Here is a 26420-nt window from a genome sequence, read left to right on the forward strand (position 1 = left end):
TCTTTGCCAACAGTTTACACTGCATATATTAAAGGATTTGGATTCTGAAGCTCTGACCTTTAGCCATATTTCTTGGTGTAGTGTTGAAGCTAGCTGGAGAATCAGAGTTATCGTTCACCGTACACTACACTCTGACAAATCTAGTACAATCTCTTCTAAGACCAAGCAGGAAACTCCAATATGGTTCAAGACCTGGTGCAGTCTTTCTTGGAGCTATTCTGCTTGATTCCCACCAGAGCTATTGCCTGTGAATAGCCAAGGTAATTTGGATCATGTATGTTTTTGTCTTCCAGTGTGCACCTTATTCGTATCTATATTAAATTGCAGATGCCAATATTATACCCATTTAATTACTTTACTTAATTCCATTACTCACTTTAATGTCAGAAAACCCTTCAGTGAATCTCCAGAGCACAAAATATCACCGTCTTGGAGAAGTTAAGTTAATCTAAAAAGGCATCCTCCAAGCAGTGTCCACCTTGCAGATACCATTGTGCTGCTGATACTGGCACTTATATAGTGGCAGTGTTGCCTGATGTCAGGTTAGGGATGCTAATTGGGGGAAATACTGGGAAAAGCATGGTCACTTCTGTCTGACTCATTTACATGTGATGGGGCAAGTTTAGGCGAGCGGTTATTGGTACTGGTGGTTTTAGATATGAGTGAGGAATTGTAGTTGCCATTTCTTGGGGTGGTTTCAAGGACACCCTCAAAGCCTTCTTGATATAATGCAACGTCCCCACTGACACCTGGGAGTCCCTGGTCAAAGTCTGGCCTAAGTGGGGGAAGAGCATCTGGGAGAGCGCTGAGCACCTCTAGTTTCGTCGCCGAGACAATGCAGAAACCAAGCGCAGGCAGCAGAAGGAGCGTGCGGCAAACCAGTCCCACCCACCCTTTCCTTCAATGACTGTCTGTCCCACCTGTGACAGAGACTGTAATTCCTGTATTGGACTGTTCAGTCACCTAAGAACTCACATTTAGAGTGGAAGCAAGTCTTCCTCGATTTCGAAGGACTGTCTATGATGATGATTGCAGAAAAAGCCACACCACTGGATTTTAATCATTTTGCACCTCAAAACCACCTGAAGACAGGAGGCATATCAAAGGAAAATCCAACCAAAATTCTGATGTATTTTTAAGTTGCAAATATCGTTATCTCACCAGCTGTCTAAGTATGAGTCTTTATTAGTAATGGAAAGGCTATAGAATAATAGAAGTTTAAAGCACAGAAAACTATTGACCCATCAGGTGGAATAATTAACCGAAAAAACAGATGGGTTGGGATTTGGTGGGAGGTTCCAAAGTTAACAAACTGAATCCCAACCCCAATAGCCTCTATCCCGTTCACTTTCGGTATTAACAGAGGAAAGTCGGCCATTTAAATATTAGAATCAAGCAGGCGTGCCTTGTGATGATTTAACTGTGGGAGGGCGGGTTTCCCAAACCTGCCAGCGAAAGGAAGGCGAGGACTGCTGGATTCTACCCGCTGGATCCAACAACCCCTGCCTCACTCAACCACCACGATCGGACTCCCACCCCCCCGACCCTGACCCTTCTGGTCTCCCCCCAATCTCCCTTCCCGCCCACCAGGCCACCTACATTTTCCCAAGAGGCTCCGACCTCCCCACTGAGGCATCTGATCCCCTCGCCGGCCTTCCTACTTTCCCTCTCTGACCCCCGATCACCTTCCTAGATTTCTGACCTCCCCCCTCCTTCTCCAGCCCCCAATCGACCACAGATCTTCTTCAGGCCCCAATCTTCCTCTGTCCCCGACCACCACCACCCCTCCCTCCCCCCCGATCCTCCCCCTGCACTGATCCTTCTCCAGCCCCCGACTACCACCACCCTCTCCCTCCCTAATATTCAGGACCCAATCTTCCGCTGTCCCTGACCATCTCCCCCCTCTCCCCTGATCCTCCTCCAGCCCCGATGTTCCAACCTTGATCCTCCTCTGGCCCCAGTGCTCTGACCCTGATCCTCCTCTCGCCCCAGATCGGCCTCCCTTCTGCCGATCGTGGCCTCTGTCTTACCTCTGCCTCGATCGGCCGACTCTCCCCCGGCAGCCGCAATCTGCAGTCTGTCCCACAATTCGACTGTTGGGCACCACCTGCCAGGATCACCAACTGCGGCCTTCTCCCGCTAGTTTTCCCACCTCACAACCGGCCAGGCTGTCAATTTGTCCGGTTGCCGGGCAGGAGACAGAATAGAAAAATGATAAGGAGGCCCTGCCGTTAAAGTCAGATCTTCATCAAGTTCGTCAGCTGCTTTCGGCCTCCCTGATTTCTTCCCCACCTCCCCGTAAATATTGTTTTTATTTTATTCATTCACGGGATGCGAGTGTCGTTGGCAAGGCCAGAATATTTTGTCCATCCCTAAGTGCCCTTGAAAAGTGGTGGTGAACCGTCTAATGGCGGTGAAGGTATTCGCACAGTGCTGTTAGGAAGCGAGCTCCAGAATTTTGACCCAGTGACGATGAAGGAACAGGGCCATTAAGTTTGGTTCCCTCCTCCCTATGTGTCGCTCTGCGATTTCCCCCAATGGGGACAGAATAGTTAGATGTAAGCAGTGTCGTCCTCTGTGAATGAGGCAATGAGAACATTATGCACCCCCCTGCTACATGTTCTTGTCCATTTGGAGAAGTGTCTGGTGAAAGTTGTGTGTTCGGTTTTTACTCAGACTTGTTCAGATCATCTATCTGAGTGGGGCTTAGGTGCTTCCTGCCAGCATCAAGCAGCTTTACTGCTCAGCTGCAGAAGAAAAATGAGGACTGAGGCTGGAGGCTTCTGGCAGTTGGCCCATCCTCTGGAAGCAATAATGGTTATTCATGACAGATGAAAAGCCCCAGGGGTGAGGAAAAATCATCCCCCACATCTTGCGTCCTTTTAGCTTTCTTCACTTAAATCATCCACAGCAGCAATTTAATTCTCTTTAAGATTCTGCTAAATAATTATCTTTTGATATCTTCCTATGAGTCAAGTGACAATAGCCATCCACAATCTACAATCAAATATTAGCCTTCAATTCATTCTTTTAATTTTGTTGCAACTAATGCTTATGTTAAAAATAAATTATAGTTGGTGCGGAGTGAGTGTAAGGAAGTCATTTGATTTTGTAGCTTAAATATCTGTAAATCACCTGGGTGCTTTTGCAGCTCATGATATTATCTGAACTGCTGGAGTAAATTACAGCCTTAATACGCATTGTTAAGCATCCATAATTCCTACTCTTTTTTTTTAATAGCTCATATGATACATGGTACGTATTTAGATAGGGTAGAAGGAAGAATGTAATGTACTTTACATGATAAATAACCAGCCACAATGTTTGGTTCCTCAGAATATGTGTGAGCAGCAGCACAGCACTAAGGACATCAAATAAGAGCAAGGCTTGTTTCAATTCTAAACTTCAATTTAAGCAAGTGTTACTTCAGAAATTTAGGTAGTGAAAGACAGTCAGAGTGCGCAATTGGCAAGGAAGGTAACAATGCACTATTAATAAAACAAACATTCACAAGTAATTTGTCACATTCCCATTTCTCTTCTCGTAATTTTGTTCTCAGGACATACGGATGATTTGGAGTTAGGCACAATCTCTACATTTGCTGATGACACAAAAGTTGTGGGTTGGTCAAAGTGTGAGTGGCTGTGGGTCCCTCATTATAGAAAGAACATTAAAGCCATAATGAGCCTACAACATTGATTCACCAGGATGGAAATCCGAGTGTTTCTTCAGCACACACTAGATGAAAATAATTCCTCTGATTTCCCGGTTTGTACTCAATACAGTTGTTTTCACTCAAATTATTCACAGGAGAGGTTTCAACCACTTGGTTTAAATGATAATAGAATCTACCTCACGAGGGAGTCATAAATAATGTCTAATTTTAAGTAATTGAGATTGGCTCTTGACACAACACGTAGATACCAGTTCCAGGGTTAAACAATACTATTGAAATCATCCAATAAAAGAAAATCCTATATAACTGAGGTAGCCACCATTGTTGTAAGTACATGAAGTCAAATTGGGTTTAGGTTCTCCACTAGGCTATCCCCAGTGTTATGGAAAGTGGTAAAAGTGGTAGTGGAAGGCTAAAGTCTGTTTCCCTTTTAACAAAAGCTAATAGCCACGCTCAGCTTTTAAATATGTGTGTGTGGTGTGCAGATAGGAGGGTTGATGGGCAAAGTCTCACACATTCAATGTCCTACGCTCTACTGAAAATGTGTTCTATTAGCCAGTTGAATTAATTCTCAAGAGAGGAGTATTTTCAACTTGGACTAGGCAAGCAAGGCAATGGCACGGGTAATGGACTGTGCCCCAGTTATGAAGAATGAGAAAATAATCTCCAGGATCAATAAAAACACAGTGATAGAAATATTAAATAATCAATCATCAAGATCATATGATGGCAGTAGCAGGGCAGATGCCATTAAAATGTCACAAAAAAAACTTACCTTCAGGCAAAGCATGCTTAAATTCAAAGAAGGAAATAAGCAAATCCATCGCTGCTTGCAGTGATAGCCATCAGGAGCTGGTGAAATAAACCAATGGACCGTGTTATGAAACTGCTTGTAAAAAGTTGGGGACAGTTATCTGAAAATAAAGCATAAACTGCTTTCATGTGTGTGTTGAAGGTTCATTTACCGCCATTGATTAGGGACCAGTAAAACCAGGACAAGAAACCCCTTTTAATAGAAGGGATAAATAATTGTCTGATCATGAAAGCAATCATGCCCATTGTGATATTGAGTCACAAGAATTAAGGCCAGACTGAAGTGACGGTCTCTGCTGGGTTAGCCTATCTCAGCTGCAGCAATAGTGGTAACAGTGCTATTGGGTCAAATTTCCCCATGAGTTGCACCATTTTTTTTGGTGTAACTTGATTTTTCTGGTGTATCTTTTAAGTTGCAAATATGGCCATTTAATTTAAGCCAGTCGTAGTGAGTTAGTTAGGTTTTTTGTAAGGTCAGTTTTTTTTTTCAAAAAGGAGGAGTGCCCAGCCATTTATGCCAATTTAGCCAGAAAAAAGTTGTACTAAACTAACTTAGGGCAGCGTATGTGTCACACTTTTGTCCGCACAGAAATACCTTAATTACAGTTAAGGAATCAGTGCAAGTAACTACATTTAAAGCACCATCAAGCACCAAACAAAGCACAAAAAATAATAAGCAATTAATTAACAAATAAAATAGAAGGAACCCTTCCCCTAAAGCACCAAGACCAAAGTAATAAGCAATCAATAAATAACAAATAAAAAAATAGAAGGAACCCTGCACCTAAACAACATTTCAAGCACCACCAAGCACCAAACAAAGCACAAGCAGTAATAAAGACTAAGAACTGAAGTAAATAATTAAATTAACAAAATTAACAAATAAAGAGCTGAAGTAAATCTTACCTTCGGCCTGGGATAGGGGAGGGAGAACGCGGCTGCCGCCCCACCAACTTTTAACCCTTTTCGGGCCGGAATTTTTTCCCTTTTTGCCTATTTTCCCTTTTTCCCTTTTTGCCCACTGACATCTTCAAAGAGCTTCACACATAAAATATTTGTAATGCAACCTAACTGTATGTTGCTGGTTATTTATTGATACACAGGATGGGATGTAGGTTAAGCACATGGCTGTCGCTGTATATGTGCTTCTTTGACATGACAAGACCGCCACCCAAACAAATGAACACAAAGCCAGCCCAGCATGGCAAGCGACGTCGCGACACGACAACTATCCTCGGTCCATACCACTAGACTGCAGCCAAAGACAACCAAACTCTACCCCCTCTCTCTCGCCCCGATCAAAACTCAGTCGCACCAACCTGTTTCTTGCAGCCCTCGGGGGCCAGCCTGTGCGACAGGCAATTCAGCCTGGGATAGGGGCTGGACCCGTTCTGCATCATCATCAAAATCATGGGACAGAGCTACTGCGCATGCGCGACCACTCTACTGCGCACGCGCGCAGCTGCCGACACTGTTCTCGATGCAGGGCTGCAGCTCCGCCGCCCACTCCACAGGGAGCGCCGCGCCAGGACCTGGAACACACAGCAGAGCATCAGAATCGAGGGTACGTTTTTAGTCGCCGTTTCCAGTGCACAAAGTCAGCGCATCTCGGGAAAGTGCGCCGAAAAAAGTGGTTGGGGAAATTTGAGCACAATGTCTGGGAATGTCTACATCACACTGGTGACGAACACCATAAATTAGACCATTCCACATCCCGCACGTCCAGTGCCGAATTTACACCAATATTTACTGGAAAACTGATTTAATGCTTCACAGCAAGGAAAGCAGTGAATTAGAAGAGACATAGCTAATGTAGCAATTTAAAACATTCTAAGAACTTACAGATCTCCAGGTGTGCGACTCTATTAGAACCTGTTTGCTCGATTCTCTAAAGTTTATAAAATCTCTTTAAATTGTCCGCTAACTATTACATTGATCACATTGTTTGAAATTGAAGTTTAAAATGTGTGTTTGTAGTCGATGGATCTCCCTCGTTTACCTGGACACAATCCCCAGAGCCTCGGTTACACATTTATTCTGAGACAACAGGGAAATCTTTTCTCTTAAAAAATTCTCCCGAGATTATAATTGAAAACCTTTGTTTAAATCGAGATTCCTTTTCTCCAATACATGTAACGACGTCCTGAAATGATTAAATTAAATGTTGTCACTTTTAAATCCTTTGCACATACACAGACATACATATATGCCTCTGCATTCACCTGTGTACATGTGCATGTGAAGAATAGCTCCGCCCATGATGCTAATTGATCGTTAGGAAGCTGGAATTTCTGAGCAAGTGAGGCAGGCATCAATCAATGCGCGGGGCTGAAATTTGCGGTCGGAGGTGTACCTCCAGAGTAAGCCTCCAACCAGGAAAAAAATCCGAGCCTACCTGCTGGCTCCCGGGCTTCGGAGTCTTCAGGTCCTGCTTGCATACGTTTACGTAAAGGCTCATGGAACCCAGGGACCCAGGCAGTTCGGAAGCGTCCCTGTGATCACATGGGCCAGGTCCTCCTATCAGAAGGGAGAATGCCCCATAAGCTTATGAGGAGTCCCCAAATAAATAAATAATGTACACAACAGAAATAAAAATAAATGTTCCCTCCCGTTTTCAAAATGAACTAAAAGTCCCCTTTAATGAATCAGTTTAAATAAAAATTAAATGATTTTGACAAATAATTTTAAACATTTTCCAATAGTGGATAATCAAGGGGCTATAGAAAGGGAAGAACTTAATACAATCACTATCATTAAAGAAGTATTACTCTCTAAAATATTGGGACTAAAGGCGGTCAAATCCCCTGGACCTGATGGCTAACATCCTCAGGTTTTAAACATAGACATAGAAAATAGGTGCAGGAGTAGGCCATTCGGCCCTTCGAGCCTGCACCACCATTCAATGAGTTCATGGCTGAACATGCAACTTCAGTACCCCATTCCTGCTTTCTCGCCATATCCCTTGATCCCCCTAGTAGTAAGGACTACATCTAACTCTTTTTTGAATATATTTAGTGAATTGGCCTCAACAACTTTCTGTGGTAGAGAATTCCACAGGTTCACCACTCTCTGGGTGAAGAAGTTTCTCCTCATCTCGGTCCTAAATAGCTTACCCCTTATCCTTAGTCTGTGACCCCTGGTTCTGGACTTCCCCAACATTGGGAACATTCTTCCTGCATCTAATCTGTCTAAACCTGTCAGAATTTTAAACCTTTCGATGAGATTCCCTCTCATTCTTCTGAACTCCAGTGACTACAAGCCCAGTTGATCCAGTCTTTCTTGATATGTCAGTCCCGCCATCCCGGGAATCAGTCTGGTGAACCTTCGCTGCACTCCCTCAATAGCAAGAATGTCCTTCCTCAAGTTAGGAGACCAAAACTGTACACAATACTCCAGGTGTGGCCTCACCAAGGCCATGTACAACTGTAGCAACACCTCCCTGCCCATGTACTCAAATCCCCTCGCTATGAAGGCCAACATGCCATTTGCTTTCTTAACCGCCTGCTGTACCTGCATGCCAACCTTCAATGACTGATGTGCCATGACACCCAGGTCTCATTGCACCTCCCCTTTTCCTAATCTGTCACCATTCAGATAATAGTCTGTCTCTCTGTTTTTACAGAAGTGGCTGCAGAGATAGTGGATGCATTGTTTGTAATTTACCCAAATTCCCTGGATTCTTGGGACGACCCAGTGGATTGGAAAACCACAAATGTAATGCCCCTATTTAAAAAAGAAGGCAGACAGAAAGCAGGAAACTATAGACCAGTTAGTCTAACATCTGTCTTTGGGAAAATGCTGGAGTCCATTAATAAAGAAGCAATAGCAGGACATTTGGAAAAGCATAATTCAATCAAGTAGAGTCAGTACGGTTTTATGAAAGGGAAATCATGTTTGACAAATTTACTGGAGTTCTTTGAGGATGTAATGAGCAGGGTGGATAAGGGGGAACCAGTAGATGTGGTGTATTTGGATTTCCTGAAGGCATTCGATAAGGTGCCACATAAAAGGTTACTAAACAAGATAAGCTTTCATGGGGCTGGGGGTAATATATTTTCATGGATAGAGGAGGATTGTCTAACTAACAGAAAACAGAGTCGTGATAAATGGGTCCTCGGCTCTTCAGATAAGTGGAGGAGGCCTCCCTGACAGATCAAACGAGCCTGCCTCATGGGGGAATCTAGAACTAGGGGGAATAGTTTCAGAATAAGGGGCCACCTATTTAACACGATTGGCAAACAGTAACTCGTGGGGTGCTGCAGGGATTGGGGCTGGGGCCTCAATTATTTACAATCTATATTAATGACTTGGATGAAGGGACCGTGTATAATGTAGCCAAGTTTGCTGATGATACAAAGATGGGTGGGAAAGCAAATTGTGAGGAGGACACAAAACATCTGCAAAGCGATATAGACAGGCTAAGTGAGTGGGCAAACATTTGGCAGATGGAGTATAATGTGGAAAAATGTGAGTTCATCCACTTTGAAAAAATAGAAAAGCAAATTATAATTTAAATGGAGAAAATTTGCAAAGTGCTGCAGTACAGAGGGACCTGGGAGTCCTTGTGCATGAAACACAAAAAGTTAGTATGCAGGTACAGCAACTAATCAGAAAGGCAAATGGAATGTTGGCCTTTTGGCAAGGGGGATAGAGTATAAAAGCAGAGAAGTCCTGCAACAACTGTACAGGGTATTGGTGAGGCCACACCCTGGAGTAATACATACAGTTTTGGTCTCCTTATTTAAGGAAGGATAAACTGCATTGGAGGCAGTTCAGAGACGTTGATTCCAGAGATGAGGGGGTTGGCTTATGAAGATAGGTCGAGTAGGTTGGGCCTATACTCATTAGAGTTCTGAAGAATGAGAGGTGGTCTTATTGAAACATAAAAAGATAATGAGGGGGCTCGACAAGGTGGATGCAGAGAGGATATTTCCACTCATAGGGGAAACTAAAACGAAGGGACATAGTCTCAGAATAAGGGGCCACCTATTTAAAACTGAGATGAGGAGGAATTTCTTCTCTCAGAGGGTTGTAAATCTATGGAATTCTCTGCCCCAGAGAGCTGTGGAGTCTGGGTCTTTGAATATATTTAAGGCAGAGATCGACATATTTTTGAGCGATAAGTGAATAAAGGGTTATGGGGAGCGGGCAGGGAAGTGGAGCTGAGTCCATGATCGGCTCAGCCATTATTTTAATGAATGATGGAGCAGGCTCGAGGGGCCAAATGGCCCACTCCTGCTCCTATTTCTTATGTTCTTATTTTAACCTGCGCAAAAATTTACATGAATGAATTTTAAGTTTCTCTCTATGTTTTTTGAAATTTTAATTTGACATTAAAATTAATCCTTACATTGTTAACAGCAAACCCTACACCTGCTTTTAGCTGGCGTAAGAGTTTGGTGAGCACTTGCTGTCTGTAGTTGGGCGAATACTCTGCACCAGTGAAAGTCTTTTTGGGTCGCAGGCGGACGATCGCAAGTTGCGGCTTTTCATGCATGCGGAACTTGCAGGGCCTTTTACATGGCCATATGCTTGTGGAGGGAGTGAGAGCAAGCACGGAGGTCCTCGGCCCTTCTGATTGGCAGAGGGGGTCTCCCTAGCAGACCAAGCGAGCCTGCCTCGTGGGGGAATCTAGAACTCGGGGGCATAGTTTCAGAATAATGGTTCGCCCATTTAAGACGGAGATGAGGAGGAATTTCTTCTCTCAGAGGGTCGTGAGTCTGTGGAAATCTTTACCCTAGAGAGCTGTGGAGGCTGGGTCACTGAATATATTTAAGGCTCAGACAGAGAGATTCTTGAACTATAAGGGAGTCAAGGGTTCTGGCGAACAGGCAGGAATGTGTTGAGGCCAAGATCAGATCAGCCATGATAATATTGAACAGCGGAGCAGGCTCAAGGGGTCATATTTCTTATGTTTTTATGTTATTATAGCAGAGCAGGTCAACAGCAGGGATGCTGTCAGGAGGACCTGGGTGCAGTGCGGGAAACATTTCAATGATCTCATTAGATCAGGAAAGGTGAGTGCAAAGCCACACTCAACTTCATCCTTCTGTGGCACTTATCACATTCCCGTCACTCTGCCCTCCCTACCTTACTGCTGCACATCCTTTCTCACACCTCCACCCATTCTTCTCTCTCTATCTACATTATCACATTCCTCTCTCACCAGCCACCCCTCACCCTCATCCGAATGTAATCATACCAACTAACAACTCACAAGGAGGCCATTTGGCATTGACACCCCACTCCATCATAATCACCCTTTAAAGTTGTGACCCATCCATTACTTACGCTCATTCCATCACTTTCACTCAACCTTCTCTTCTTTCCCTCCGTGCAGGAGGAGAGAGTCCATAATAAAAGACAGAAGGAGAGAAATGGAGGTGGCCTCCATCATTGGCCACCTTAACTGTAGCAAAGAAGGTCATCCTGGAAGTATCAGGAGTCGAAGAGTAGCTGGAGATGGGAGTCGGAGAAATGGGGACATCTCAGCAACCTGGTGACAGGAGTACATCTCATACAGCCACATGGCATATAGCAGGCACTCATATGGGGACTGATGTCAGCAGCCAGTGAATGTTCATCATGTGCATAATGATATTGTTACCCATTTTGATATGACATATCAAACTCATCTCTTTACTGTCCCACAGGTACATCAAGAGCACCCATCCCCCACCTCCCTCCCCCCACCCCACTGTTCAGGAGGAGGAGGAAGATGACTCCTCAGAGGAGCCTCCAGCCTCTGAGGACGCACCGCCGCCAGATTTCAGCCCACCCAGCACCGGCGCAGATACGCGCACCTCGGTGGGTCCCACGCGAGATCGAGTCGTGTTGTCACCGGGTGTCTTAGAACTCACAAGTGAACAAGAGGAGATGGTGGAGACAGGGACAGCAGTGGAGACTCCTCGGTGGAGGGCACAGGACGCTCCCAGCTCTGCTCAGCTGCAGGCAGACACTGCGCCTTGGGGGCCACCCAGAGAGAGGGCGATCCTGGAGGTGCAGCAAGAAGTGCAGGAGTATCTGACACATTTTGTGACCGCAATGTCAGCAAATGTGCAGAGAATTAAAGAGTCCAACTTCAACATGAACACCACCGTGTTGCAGGCGATGGCGACTGTCGGCTTTTCCATGGAAAGGATGGCCACCTGCATGGAGCATCATCATAGGCAGTCCCTCGAAATCGAGGAAGACTTGCTTCCACTCGAAAGTGAGTTCTTATGTGACTGAACAGTCCAATATGGGAATTACAGCCTCTGTCACAGGTGGGACAGACAGTCATTGAAGGAAAGGATGGGTGGTGAGTCTGGTTTGCCACATGCTCCTTCCACTGTCTACGCTTGTTTTCTGCATGCTCTCGGCGATGAGACTCGAGGTGCTCAGCGCCCTCCCAGATGCTCTTCCTCCACTTAGGGCCGTCTTTGGTCAGGGACTCCCAGGTGTCGGTGGGGATGTTGCATTTTATCAAGGAGGCTTTGTGGGTGTCCTTGAAACATTTCCTCTGCCCACCTGGGGCTCGCTTGCCATGTAGGAGTTTCGAGTAGAGCGCTTGCTTTGGGAATCTTGTTTGAGACATGCAAACAATGTGGCCCGCCCAGTGGAGCTGATCGAGTGTGGTCAGTGCTTCGATGCTGGGAATGTTGGCTTGATCGAGAACACTGACGTTGGTGCGTATGTCCTCCCAGGGGATTTGTCGTACCCTTGCTATGTTTGGCCATTTTACAAATTAAAATTACATGGAACATATTCTGCAGAAAAAATGAAGACATGACTGTTCCTAAAACCTAAAACTGTTAACTAAATTTTTGGGGCAGATTTGTTCTGTTCCCTACATGTAGCCCAATTATAAATGCACTTATTAATGTATGTATGATTTGCTGTGTAGGACACATCGTCTCCATTGTTATTACAAACCTGTGCATTTTGCTGTTACAACTTGTTGACAAGAACTTTTGTTATTACAATTAGGAAGGATGTGAAGGCCTTAGAGAGAGTGTAGAAAAGATTTATGAGAATGATTCCAGGAATGAGGGACTTCAGTTACATGGATAGACTGAAGGAGCTGGGGTTGCTCTCCTTAGAGCAGAGAAGATTGAATGGAGATTTGATAGAGGTGTTCAAAATCAGGAGGGGGTCTGGACAAAGTCAATAGAGATAAGCTGTCCACATTGGCAGAAGGGTCGAGAACCAGAGGACACAGCTTTTAGGTAATTGGCAAACGAACCAAAGGCGACATAAGAAAAAACTGTTTTACCCAGCGAGTGGTTAGGATCTGGAATGCACTACCTGAAAGGGTGGTGGAGGCAGACTCAGTCAGTGCTTTCAACAGGGAGTTGGATAAGTACCTGAAGGAAAAAAATTTGCAGTGTTACGGGGAAAGGACGGGGGAGTGGGAATAACAGAGAGTTGGCACGGGCACGATGGGCCGAATGGACTTCTTCCGCGCTGTAACTCATTCTATATTTGTACAATTTTATCATCCGGTCCCCTTACGCTGTACAACAGGCATCCTGCGCCTGTTTGCACAAGGCTTAAAAAATAAAAGCGTAATGACTTCGGAGTAGATGGGCAATTAGCCCAACTTTTCATCAGCACATTGATTTCTATCAGGAGGTGAACGATGTATCGAAGCCTCTGTGTAATTGTAACTTGGCAGATCGTAATTTCGGGATTTAGCGCAAGCTCATGTGGAAATCTCGAATTTGCGGTCAGTTTCAATGGCGGTATGATGGCATACACCGATAGTTCGCTGTCATACCAACTACAAATTCAGGGCCAATAAATATCTGTTTACCCTGTTGGCAAGGAAAATGGCAGAGCAGCACAAAAGTCTCAGGAAAGTATAGCATGGCATAAGTCTCTTTTGTGCAAAGAAACTAGGCCTATGATATTATAATGGCACAAGTGTCCAGGAAAGTCTGTTTTGGCATCCACATATTTCTGATTCTATGTCTGTTAAATACCTCCGGATGTTTAAAGCACCATATACATGCAAATTGGTTCAGTTTTCTCTGTGCTCTCAGCAGATAATGACTAACCTTTTGAGTGTTTCCAGCAGTTTTTGTTTTTGTTTCAGAGTTCCTGCATCTGCAGTTTTTCCTTAATGATCAATTAATAACAAAGTTAAGATTTAGTTTCTGCCAAACAAGGAACAGGTTATTATGCCAAAGTTAATGAAATGCAATCTCATTATTGTTGTTTTGTCAAATAATGTCTTTGAAAGCTGACTTGGGCAACATGTTAATGGCCAACCATCGCAAGCAGTTCAAATTATAAGCTACATTTCAATTTTATTCCAAGTTAATTCACTGCAGTCAGGTTTAGTACTTTATTTGGGACGCCAATAAATTTCAAATAAATGTGAATTTGCAAGAGTTCTGTATAGAGTCAGTTCCAACACTACAGTCCACATGTCGCTTTGAATGTACCTCTGTTTCAATTTTACCAAAACACTGTGTGATGAAAAGAAATAGGAGTTACGAATGATGGAGCAGAGGCTAAATGTCTGACTGACATAACAGAGTGGCTTCATGAATATTAAGGAACAAAGCAAATTTTGTTCCATATACAGGTAATGCATTTGCCATTTAATTATAGGCTTCCTATTGCAATCATTGTGTGCAATTGATACAGCTCAGCCTTTGAAAATCCAGTAAATGGTTATGTTTTCCCAGGGAAAGTGTGCCAATGAAAAATAAATTGGAAAGGTAAATTGGCCAAACTCTGCAATACTGAGCATGATGTAACCCTTCCTTAAACTGTGCAGCATTCATTTTCAGAGCACCGATAAACCCCAGAATGTGATTCCCAAAACACTGCTAAAAGGCCCAGATTCCGATGTAATCAAAATGAATGTTAACTTATTTCTATAACCCATTATGACTCATGTGTTAACAGGTTGATGTGAAACTCTTTTATCTACTATTTTATTGATTGTATTAACCCACATATTTCAATAGAGGTTAATGTATTAATTTATTAGTATGAAACCCTCTGTCCATTAAGACAGCCGACAGAGGGTAAGAGAGTGCTGAGGTGGGCTTGAACACCATTCCTGACAGGTTCCCGGTCCCTACCATTTTTACTCACCTGAATTCAGGCACGGGAAGGTGACCCATCCCAGAGGAGCAGGGGCCTAATTTAAATGGGAGTGTCGTAAGGCACACGAGAGTTTAACTGCGGGCACAACTAAGGCTTGTAAGTTTCCAGCCCGCCAGCACAAGCCACAGAGGACCTTGATAAGTGTTTTATTTTTGTGCTTAAAGGTTGGTTGTGGGGGCCAGGATCACCAGGGTCCCACAAGACTACATTAGGCCTCCTTTGACCCAGTCTTCCACCCCTACCTGCCACTCACCAGCTCCCGATTGTGAACTTGCCAAAGTCCCTCTCACAATCCATACTTAGTTTGCTGAGGACCGCTTCCATGAATCCCAGGCAGCGGCCTAACCCCACCCATTTTGACTCCCGCCGAACAGCAGTGATATCATTCCCATTGGAATCGGGTGGGGGTTAGGATTGAGACATGCAAATGAGGCCTAGGAGTTAGTCTCTTAAGCCTCAAGCTCGAGGGGGCCAGCTAGTTTACCACAAGCTTCAGCCCACGCCCCCGAACTCCTGACTCCGGCTCCACGTTAAAACCACCCGTTAAATGTTGCTGTATCAATGCAAACATCGCTGTGTGTGTGGGAACTCATGGTATTTTAAACACGTACATGCATATTTGCAATGAGTCAGCTTCCACAAGTAAACTGATGACACCCATATCTATCTCTCCACATTGCCCCGAACTCCACGACCATCTAAGTATTTTCAGACATCTAGCCATGGATGAGTTATGCTTTCCTCCAACTCAACATCAGGAAGGCTGAAGGTATAATTTTCAGCGGGCGCCATGAACGCCACTTCCTTGCCACTGATTCCTCCCTCCTCCCCAGCAACTTGGTCCTCCACACCTAGACTGTGCAACCCAAAGCTGAGTTTCAGCCCCCACATCCAATTCATCTGCTATCTCTGCCACTACCTCATGCCCACTGCCGCTGAAACCTTTATCCATGCAACTGCCATCTCCAGCCTTGAATTCTTCAATGACCTCCTTACCGGGCTCCCCATGAATTGCAACTTGTTCAACACTCTTCTTCCTGGTCAACAGTTCAGGCAGCATCTGTGGAGATGAAGCAGAGTTAACGTTTCGGGTCGATGACCCTTGAAACATTAACTCTGCTTCCTCTCCACAGATGCTGCCTGACCTGCTAAGATTTCCAGCATTTTCTGTTCTTAATCCAGATTCCAGCATCCGCAATATTTTGCTTTTGTCTTCCTGATCAACATTGGCTCTGTCCTTCAAAGCTCTGAATTTAAAATCTGACTTTACCTTCAAAGCGCAACATCACCCCAACCTAGTTCTGCAACCGTAAAGAGTGCTGATGCTCTGGGAGATGACACTCTACAGGCTGAAAATGCATTCTTTCATAACGTCACCTGCAGTTTGGCCCCCTGACTAATGCAGACAAGGTTGGAGCATTGTAGTTTTTTATGCAGTACAGGCTGGGAGATTCAACGCTGAGGTGTTACAGCACCACCACTGGTGCAATTATAGTATGATACGTTTACTGAGGCATTTTCCATTCTAAAAGTGAACACAGGAGAATTTATAATAGAAACAGTTGGCATAAAAATGTGACAAATATATGACAACAGGCTTGTAGATGGGAGGCGTATGTAGACGTAAGATATAAAATGTGTGTAATTTGATCACCTAGCACTTTTTGATAAGTTCACAGGGCCTGATGCACCACTTTGCACCATTGACATACTGACGGCACAGCTCGGGGATTCCAAGGTGCCCTTGTTACTGTACAGTTGTGCTCCCGGTGCACTTTGTGTGACGCACTAAGAATGCTGACATCAGGGAAGGGTGATATTTCCTGTGTGGAACCTTTAAAAATACCGGTGTAGCACTCTAAAGCTGCACCGACACTTCCTATTTTGTAGGAGGTTTCGCAGCCGAATAAGACATGAGTCAGAAGTCTAACGTTTCCCAGGATGGAGGCAGGACAGCTCCACATTCAGAGCGGGAATACTGGAGGTAATGTGGAAAGAAGGTATTCAATTTATGGTTATGAAGGGTATGTAAACTAGTATATACCTTGTACTGCCACCAGAGGGCTCATCCCCTGGAGTCACAAGGGATCTCACAATCCCTTGGGAACACAGGTACTTAAGGAGGCCTCACAAGCTGGAGAGGCACTCTGGAGACCTGCAATAAAAGACTACGGTCACACTTTACTTTGAGCTCACAGTATCCAGTCAGACTCTTTATTCGTATACAACAACTGGCGACGAGATACATATGACAAACCCAACGATGCAGAGAACAGTGGGCATGCTGGAGAAATTCTCGGAGGGAGATTATTGGGAAACCGTGGAGCGACTCGACCAAAACTTTGTAGCCAACGAGCTGGAAGGAGAAGCAAACGCTGGGCAAACAAAGGGCGATTCTCCTCACCAATGGGGCACCAACGTATGCCCTCATGAAAAATATGCTTGCTCCAGCGAAACCCACAGAGAAATCGTACGATGATTTACGCACACTGGTCCGGAGCATCTGAACCCGAAGGAAAGCATTCTGATGGCGAGGTACCAGTTCTATATCGACAAAAGGTCTGAAGGCCAGGAAGTGGCAAGTTATGTCGCTGAGCTAAGATGCCTTGCAGGACATTGCGAATTTGAAGGACATTTGGAGCACATGCTCAGAGACTTTTTTATACTTGGCATTAGCCATGAAGTGATATGTCACAAACTTTTGAATGTAGAGACCGCAACCTTGAGTAAGGCCATAGCGATAGCCCAGGCGTTCATTGCCACCACTGATAATACCAAGAAAATCTCTCAGCACAGGAGTGCTGCTACAAATACTGTGAACAAAGTGATGTTGTTTTCAAATCGCAAAATGCAAGGCAGGCCCCACATGCCTGCAGCTGCACGTCCGCAGATGTCTCAGAGTCCACCATCAAGGGTGATGAATGCAAGGCCATTAACACCATGTTGGCGCTGCAGGAGTGATCATTGTGCCGCTTCAAAGGTTACGTTTGCAAGGGCTGTGGAACAATGAGACACCTCCAACATATGTGCAGGCGAGCTGCAAACCCTGTTAATTCTGCAAATCACCATGTTGCAGAGGATGAAAGATCCACGGCAGATCACAACGAACCAGAGCCTCAGACCGAGGAAACAGAGGTATATGAGGTGCACACATTTATCACAAAGTGTCCTCCGATAAAGCTGAAGGTTGAATTAAATGGACTCCCGGTGTCAATGGAGCTGGACACGGACACGAGCCAGTCCAATATAAGCAAAAAGTCTTTCGAAAAATTGTGGTGCAGCAAGGCCTCAAGGCCAGTCTTGATTCCTGTTCGCATAAAACAGAACTTACACAAAGGAATTGATTCCCGTATTGCTACTGTAAAGGTCTCCTACGATGGAGTGGTGCACAAGCTATCACTCAGTGTGCTACCGGGCGATGGTCCCACGCTGCTTGGCAGGAGCTGGCTGGAAAAGATACGCTGGAACTGGGATGACGTCCGAGCGCTCTCGTCTGCTGACGACACTTTGTGTGCCCAGGTCTTAAACAAGTTCCCTTCGCTGTTCCAACCAGGCATCGGGAAGTTCCAAGCAGCAAAATTGTAGATCCACCTAATTCCGAGGGCGCGACCCATCCATCACAAGGCGAGAGCAGTACCGTACATGATGAGAGAAAGGGTAGAGATTGAGCTGGACTGGCTGCAACGAGAGGGCATCATTTCACCGATCGAATTCAACGAGTGGGCCAGTCCAATTGTTCCAGTCCTCACCGGAGATGGCACCCTCAGAATCTGTGGTGATTACAAAGTAACTATCAATCTTTTCTACCTTCAGGATCAATATCCACCACCAAAGACTGACGACATTTTTGCTACGCTGGCGGGAGGAAAGACATTCACAAAGCTAGACTTGACCTCAGCCTATATGACGCAGGAGCTGGAGGAATCATTAAAGGGCCTCACCTGCATCAACACGCACAAAGGCCTTTTCATTTATAACAGATGCCCGTTTGGAATTCGATATTCCCGAGAAACATGGAAAGCTGACTGAACTTGGCCCCGCGCACGGTGGTCTTCCAGGACGACATCTTGGTTACAGATCGGGACACAGTCGAGCATCTGCAGGACCTGGAGGAGGTTCTTAGTCGACTCAACCACATGGGGCTCAGATTGAAATGCTCGAAGTGCATTTCCCTGGCATCTGAAGTGGATTTCCTGGGGAGAAGAATGGCGGCAGATGGTATCAAGCCCACCAAGGCGAAGACGGAGGCAATTGGGAACGCACCGAGGCCACAGAACGTGACAGAGCTGCGGTCATTTCTAGGACTCCTGAACTACTTTGGTAACTTCTTACCGGGTCTCAGCACATTGTTAGAACCACTGCATGCATTACTGCATAAAGGAGACAAATGGGTATGGGGCAAAAGCCAAGAAAATGCCTTTGTAAAAGCGAGAAAATTGTTATGCTCAAACAAATTGCTTGTGTTGTATGATCCATGTAAGTGTTTGGTGCTAGCATGTGATGCGTCGTCACATGGCGTCGGGTGTGTATTGCAACAAGCTAATGAATCTGGGAAATTGCAACTGGTTGCTTTATTCGTCCAGAATCTGTCTAAGGCCGAGAGAGCCTACAGCATGATTAAAAAAGAAACGTTAGCATGTGTCTATGGGGTAAAGAAAATGCATCAATATCTGTTTGGGCTAAAATTTCAATTGGAAACGGACCATCAGCCACTCCTATCCCTGTTTTCCAAAAGGAAGGGGATAAATACGAATGCATCGGCCCGCACCCAGAGATGGGCGCTCACGTTGTTCGCATACTATTACGCCATCCGCCACAGGCCAGGCACAGAAAACTGTGCCGATGCTGTCAGTAGGCTGCCATTGGAAATGGCGCAGCCCACAGATTTAGTCATGGTTATGGAAGCATTCGAGAGTGAGCAATCACCCGTCACAGCCTGACAGATTAGAACCTGGACAAGCCAGGACCCCTTACTGTCCCTCGTAAAAATTGTGTGCTTCACGAAAGCTGGTCCAGTGTCCCAGTGGAAATGCAGGGAGAGATAAAGCAGTACCAGCAGCACAAAGATGAAATGTCTATACAGGCAGACTGCCTTCTGTGGGGCAATCGGGTAGTGGTCCCCAAGAAGGGCTGGAACACTTTCATCAGTGACCTCCACATTACCCGCCCAGGCATCGTAATGATGAAAGCGATAGCCAGATCCCACGTGTGGTGGCCCGGTATCGATGCGGACTTAGAGTCCTGCGTGCACAGATGTAACACATACTCGCAGTTAAGCAATGCACCCAGGGAGGAGCCACTAAGTTTAGGTCTTGGCCCTCCAAACCATGGTCCAGGATCCATGTCGACTATGCAGGCCCGCTTTTAAGGTTTTGGGTTGTGGTTGTAGATGCGTACTCCAAATGGATGGAAGGTGAGATAATGTCGGCAAGCACTTCCGCTGCCACCATTGAAAGCCTGCAGGCCATGTTTGCCATGAACGGACTACTTGATGTCCTGGTGAGCGACAACGGGCCATGTTTTACTAGTGCCGCATTCAAAGAATTCATGACCCTAACGGGATCAAACATGTCACATCTGCCCCGTTTAAACCAACATTCAATGGTCAGGCAGAGAGAGCAGTGCAAACCATCAAGCAAGGCTTGAAGAGGGTAACTGAAGGCTCACTGCAGACTCACCTATCCCGAGTTCTGCTTAGCTACTGCACGAGACCCCACTCGCTCACTGTGATTTCACTTGCTGAACTGCTCATGAAAAGGGCACTTAAGACAATGCTCTCGTTAGTTTACCCTGATCTACATGAACAGGTAGAGAGCAGGCAGCTTCAACAAAGTACATATCAGGATAGCGCAAATGTGTCACGTGAAATTGAAATCAATGATTCTGTATTTGTATTGAATTATGGATAAGGTCCCAAGTGGCTTCCCAGCAATATTGTGGCCAAAGAGAGGAGCAGGGTGTTTTGGGTCAAACTCTCAAATGAACTCATTCACCAGAAACACTTGGAGCAAATCAAACTCAGTTTCACGGACTATCCTGAGCAACCCACTTTGGGCCATCCAACATACACACCAGTGGCAACCGACACAACGTTGGCCATGAATCAGAGCCATTCACCCGCAGCAGCCCAGCAGGATCCATCACACCAGGCAGCCCAGCAAGGCCAGCTGCACAGCAGCCCAGCGAGGACCCAACAAACGATTCACCAAAACCAGCATTTGCACCGAGACGATCAACCAGGGAAAGAAAGGCCCCAGATCGACTCACCTTGTAAATAGTTTCACTGTTGACTTTGGGGGAGAGTGTTGTTATATATGTAAAGTTGTATATACCTTGTACAGCCACCGGAGGGCTCATTCCCTGGAGTTCCAAGGGATCCCACAATCCCTTGGGAGCACAGGTACTTAAGGAGGCCTCACAGACTGGAGAGGCACTTTGGAGGCTTGCAAAATAAAAGACTAAGGTCACACTTTACTTTGAGCTCACAGTATCCAGTCAGACTCTTTATTCATATGCAACCGGTATCATCCTCAGAAAAATCCAGTCAGTCAGCATGGGAAGAGGTGATAGAGTGAGTTCATAGAGTCTCTGCTGCTAAGAGTTCAATGCTCCTGGATGATAACATTGCCTATCTTTAAGAAGTTGTCAAAGTCAGTAATTCCTGTAACACACATGTCACATTTCCTCAATCATCTAGCTGCTCCAGTGGTGTCCTTTCTTATCTTGATGTACCCCTTGGATGATCCTTTTACTGATGGCGGATACGCTCATTCAAATCTCCTCCAGTATCTTATGCCATGCTGCCTTCTCTTACACTCCTATTTAGCGAAACACAGTGGCCAATTTTTTAGTTCTGATAGGCTTCAGGAAACAGCAACTATTAATTATTGCCTTCTTATTGCAGGCTAAGGAAACATGTAGCAGAGCAGAAAGGCAGAAAAGTGAAGGGGACCCCCAAAAATAGCCGTCTCTCGAGGGCTAACCCTGGACATTGTGGGGTAGTACTCCAAAGAACCCATTAGAGAGGATCACGTAGGTGACACTCTGAGTTTTCAGTTGAGTAACCCATCTTCGACTTTTGTCTTTTGTTCAGAAATGTTCCTTTGACTTATAAATTCTGCCATTATCCAACTTATCTGGTAGTACTGCCCCCATATTGGTTGCTGCTTAATATGTGCTTCAAGGAGTGTCCTTGTATACTCCAATTGATGCTTTTCTTATTGTGTTTCCATAGGACTACTTGAGGAACGGTAGCAAGCAGGGTCAGAGGCAGACCATCCACTTCTCACCATACTGCATCAATCTGTTGCAAGCATCTGCCCAGGAATATCCACTCCAGGGGATGATGTGGAGTTGTGTTCAGACAGCGAGCACAGGATGAATCACACAACGTGAGTGAGGAGGAGCAAGTGTGGGTGGCAGTAGAAAAACCGCCTGAAGTAGGCTGGAGAGCCAACTGCAGGCCACCCACATGATCAAGACTAGAAGTTGTGTCACCCATGATTGACCGCTGAGCACCTCGAATCTCGTCGCCGAGAGAATGCAGAAATCAAGCGCAGGCAGCGGAAAGAGCATGTAGCAAACTTGTCCCACCCACGCTTTCCCTCAACGACTAACTGTCCCACCTATGACAGGGACTGTGGTTCTCGTATTGGACTGTTCAGCCACCTAAGGACTCATTTTAAGAGTGGAAGCAAGTCTTCCTCGATTCCGAGATACTGCCTAAGCTGATAATAGAAACCTGATTTTTTTGAGTTCATTGAGTCCTTTGAGAGTGTGCAACCAAGACTGTACAATACAATGGTGGCTATGACAGAGTCGCTGCTGGGAGTGGAGCCGGTCAGGTCAGTCACAGCAGCAGTACAAGTGGTGCTTGCAGTTCAAGGGACTTCTGCTGCTTCTGTTCAAGGAGCCATCCCCACCCCAGGAAACGCTCAGGAGCAGTGTCCTGTAAGAGATGACACAGTTTCACAACTTCCTCTCTTCTGATACAAGCTGCTCGGACATCTCTGTCCAACTGACAAACCGTGTCTGGCTCTGTCGACCCATGGCCTTCAATAGGACTCTGCTCTGATGCAGGTGCTCTTCTCTCTGCTGCTACTAGTCCATTTGTACTTCAGTCTCGATTTTGCAGAGAAATAGTTAAAGGAAATGCCTCTAGTGTGGTTGAGAGTGCCCAGGCAAAATGGCCAGATGTTTTGGAGTGCAAAAATAAAGTTCCCTCTCAAATATAAACGAATGGCTTCTCCACTCCAAATTAAACAGAAGTATGTACAGATTTCACGACTGTGTAAGGTTAAAAAAACACACAGAACAAGTAAAGAGATCAAGAAAATCTGAACAAAGGCAAGAAATATGTCTTCAAGAGTTTCAAGACCTTGCCCACGGCTTTTTATGACAGACCAGAATGAAGTCTAAATAACACAAAGGAGTGCAGTATCTGCTCAACCCTCAGTATGCCCCGAGTAATCCCAAATGCATTATAACTGCGACATATAGCAGGGAGCTGCACAGGTCTCTTGCTCCCAGAGCACACTCAGCACAAAACCTGGGCCACGCACAAATACCGAGGGCTAAACTTTCACCTTCACTTGCGGTGTTTTTTCGGTGGCTTTCTTGGCGGTACAGCTGTTTTTGGGAGGGAAACTGCCCGGTGAAAGTTTCCCCCTTAGTTTTTCAAAAGTATGACCCAGATCTGAAAAAGCCCGCCGGGACCAAACCACCGATGTGCGCCGCTGAGAAAATCGCCAGGGCTTAAGTTGGGCCTCAACGGAGCCCGTCTAGATCGCTGAGGGAACCGCCCTGTGAAAGCTGCAAAAACAGGGTGGTCGGTGACTACTCTGCAAAGAAAGGTAAGTTAAAGGCTCTTTATTTATTTTCAATTGTAAAACGGCGATTAGCTTTAAAACTGTTTTGGGAATGTTTTTTTAACTTTTTTTTACTGAAATGCTTTTTTAAAGTTTCCTTACCCCCCCCCCTCCCTAGGCCCAACCGTAGCCTCGGACTAAATTTTTAAAAACATTTTAAGAACCGCCCGCTTCACTTAAGTTTGCCTTTAACTGCCGAGAAACCGCCGAGAATATTGGTGCAAGATCCATTTTCTTGCCGGGCGATTATTTTTAACTTAATTATGGAAATTTTCACCAGCGTTACTTGCAAAACATTACCGCTTTTTCTGGATGAGCAATCGGGCTTTGAGGGGCTCTCAGGAAAGTCCAGCCCCTAATTCCTGGTTTCCGTTCATTTTTCCCAGCTTGCATCCTCATCACGGACACAGGAAGAATGATTCCAGGACCATCACAGTGTAAATGGTCCAACAAGAAGTAAACTAAAAAAATTCATCACAGCCAACAATCCCTCGACTGTGTTTGAATAATTGCCTCTGACTGCGCCAATTCAAAATAATTATGGAAAATTAGAATACACAATGATGTTAAGCTCATTTAGCTTGAGACTGTAGGCTATATAGGCTTGTCCCACTTCGTGGTAAATCACAGCGTGGCACTGGACAGTTTGATTGTCTATTTTGTGCAGAACTGCCTCACTTCAACGTAAATCGCAGATTTTGAGTTTGTGCGTTAAATCAGCTGTATAATTTAATACTTCTTTTCTATTATAGAATGATACAGCACAGAAGGAGGACATTTGGCCCATCATGTCTGCTGTAACCATTTGCACCTCACCTGGACCTATCTTTTGTTTCTTTACTTGTCTCATTATCCACTCCATTTGCCTTGCACCATCATGCCCTTTCTCATTTAATCACTCCTGCCTTCCACCCGATCACAGACTTCTCTATTTTGTTCCGTTCCTGCCGTACTTTTTCCTGGCCTTTGTATTTGCTTAAAAGGTGTTTGTCATGTATCTTACATTATTATATATAACTGTATCCTAACATGCTATACATGACTGTAATAAGATATGACCTGTAACCACAAGCATACCTTACCACCAGGGGTGCACTTGCAAGAGACAGGTATATAAGGACAGGTCTCAGGCAAGTGCAGCATTCCAGAGCTGTGAAATAAAGGTGCAGGTCCAGAGTGACCTTGACTTCACTACATGCCTTGTGTGAATCTGTACTGAGGGGACAGAACTTTACAGTGTTCATCTCTAACATTTTCCAATTCTGATGAACAGTCATTGACCTGAAATATTAACTCTGTTTCTCTCTCTCTCCACAGATGCTGTCTGACTTACTGAGTGTTCCCAGCTTTTTCTTATAGAATCATACAATTATAGAATGGTTACAGCACGGAAAGAGGCCATTCGGCCCATCGAACTCATGCCAGCTCTCTTCAAGAGCACTTCAGCCAATCCCACACCCCCGGCCTTTCCCCATAGCCTTGCGATTGTTTTTCCTTCAATACTTATCCAATTCCCATTTGAAAGCCACCACTGAATCTGCCTCCACCACCCTATCAGGCAGTGCATTCCAGATCCTAACCACTCGCTGCGTAAAAAGGTTTTTCCTAATGTCGCTTTTGCTTCTTCTGCAGATCACCTTAAATCTGTGTCCTCTGGTTCTCAACTCTTCCGCCAACGGGAACAGTTTCTCTCGATCCACTCTGACCAGACTCCTCATGATTTATGAGCACCTCTCTCAAATCTCCTCTCAACCTTCTCTGCTCTAAGGAGAACAATCCCAGTTTCTCCAATCTATACATATAACTGAAGTCTCTCATCCCTGGAACCATTCTTGTAAATCTTTTCTGTACCCTCTCCAAGGCCTTCACCTCCTTCCTAAAGAGCGATGCCCAGAATTGGACACAATACTCCAGTTGAGGCTGAACCAGTGTTTTATAAAGGTTCATCATAACTTCCTTACTTTTCTACTCTATGGGGCCGAAATTCAGCTCCCGAGTCAGCGCAGTTACTGCTGGATTGCGGCGGCAATGCGGTGGAGTCCAGTGCCCACCGCTTTTTGCTGAAATGGCCGCCGCAACAGAAATCCAGCGAGGCGCTTGTTATGGCAGTGCCTACTTCCGCCCCGATCGGATGCCTTCCGCGGCAGTACTGTGGTTGCGGCAGTGATGATGCAATCATAGTGTGCACTGCTGCCACTCCTCCCCTCACCCCAACTTCACCATAAAAAGGCCTACCTGATTCCTGGCCGTGCCCCCGACTGCTTTTTCTGTCGGAGCATGGAGCCGGGCTGCTCGATACAGTCAGAGCAGGAAAACGGAGTTTTGGTCAAATCGCCATATTTGTGGCTGAAGATTTTGTTCAAACTGCTTTGGGAGTTGCAAAAATGGTTGAAGACCTTTGTCAACTTTTGCCTACTTCTAAAAAGTGGTGTTTTATACTCGCAGTCGCTACCACTGGCCTGGGGGCCTCATTCACTTCTGCACAGTGTGGGTTCAGGCTGAAAATGCGATGGGCTCTATGTTGGCAGGGGAACACCTTGCTCAGATTGTGCGAGGCAGGGGAGGCACGCAGGAGAAGGCGATGCCATCAGCAACGGGCCTAGAGGCAGCGGGCAAGGGAGGCAGCAGGCATGGCTGCCCAACACGGAGAAGGGGCTGGAGATGGGCGCAGACCTGAAGACAGAGAGCCTGGGCAAGAAGAAGGTGGGGTGAGGAGGAGGGTCCGGTACGCTGACCCACCACACCAGGTAGTGGGCGAGGATCCAGAGGCTTGCCAGCTTCAGCCTGCAGAGGCTGAGGAAGAATATGAGCCTGAAGAGGAAGGAAATCAGCTAGCTGGCATCGGAGGAACCCAGCACAGACCTGGGCCAAGGAGGCACTACCGACCTCAGTTTTCGTTCCTGCAGCTCAGCGATGAGCAATGTGTGCGAAGGCTGAGATTTAGGAGGGACATCCTGAGAGAG

The sequence above is a fragment of the Pristiophorus japonicus genome, chromosome 10 (genome assembly GCF_044704955.1).
Source record: "Pristiophorus japonicus isolate sPriJap1 chromosome 10, sPriJap1.hap1, whole genome shotgun sequence".
Taxonomy (NCBI): domain Eukaryota; kingdom Metazoa; phylum Chordata; class Chondrichthyes; family Pristiophoridae; genus Pristiophorus; species Pristiophorus japonicus.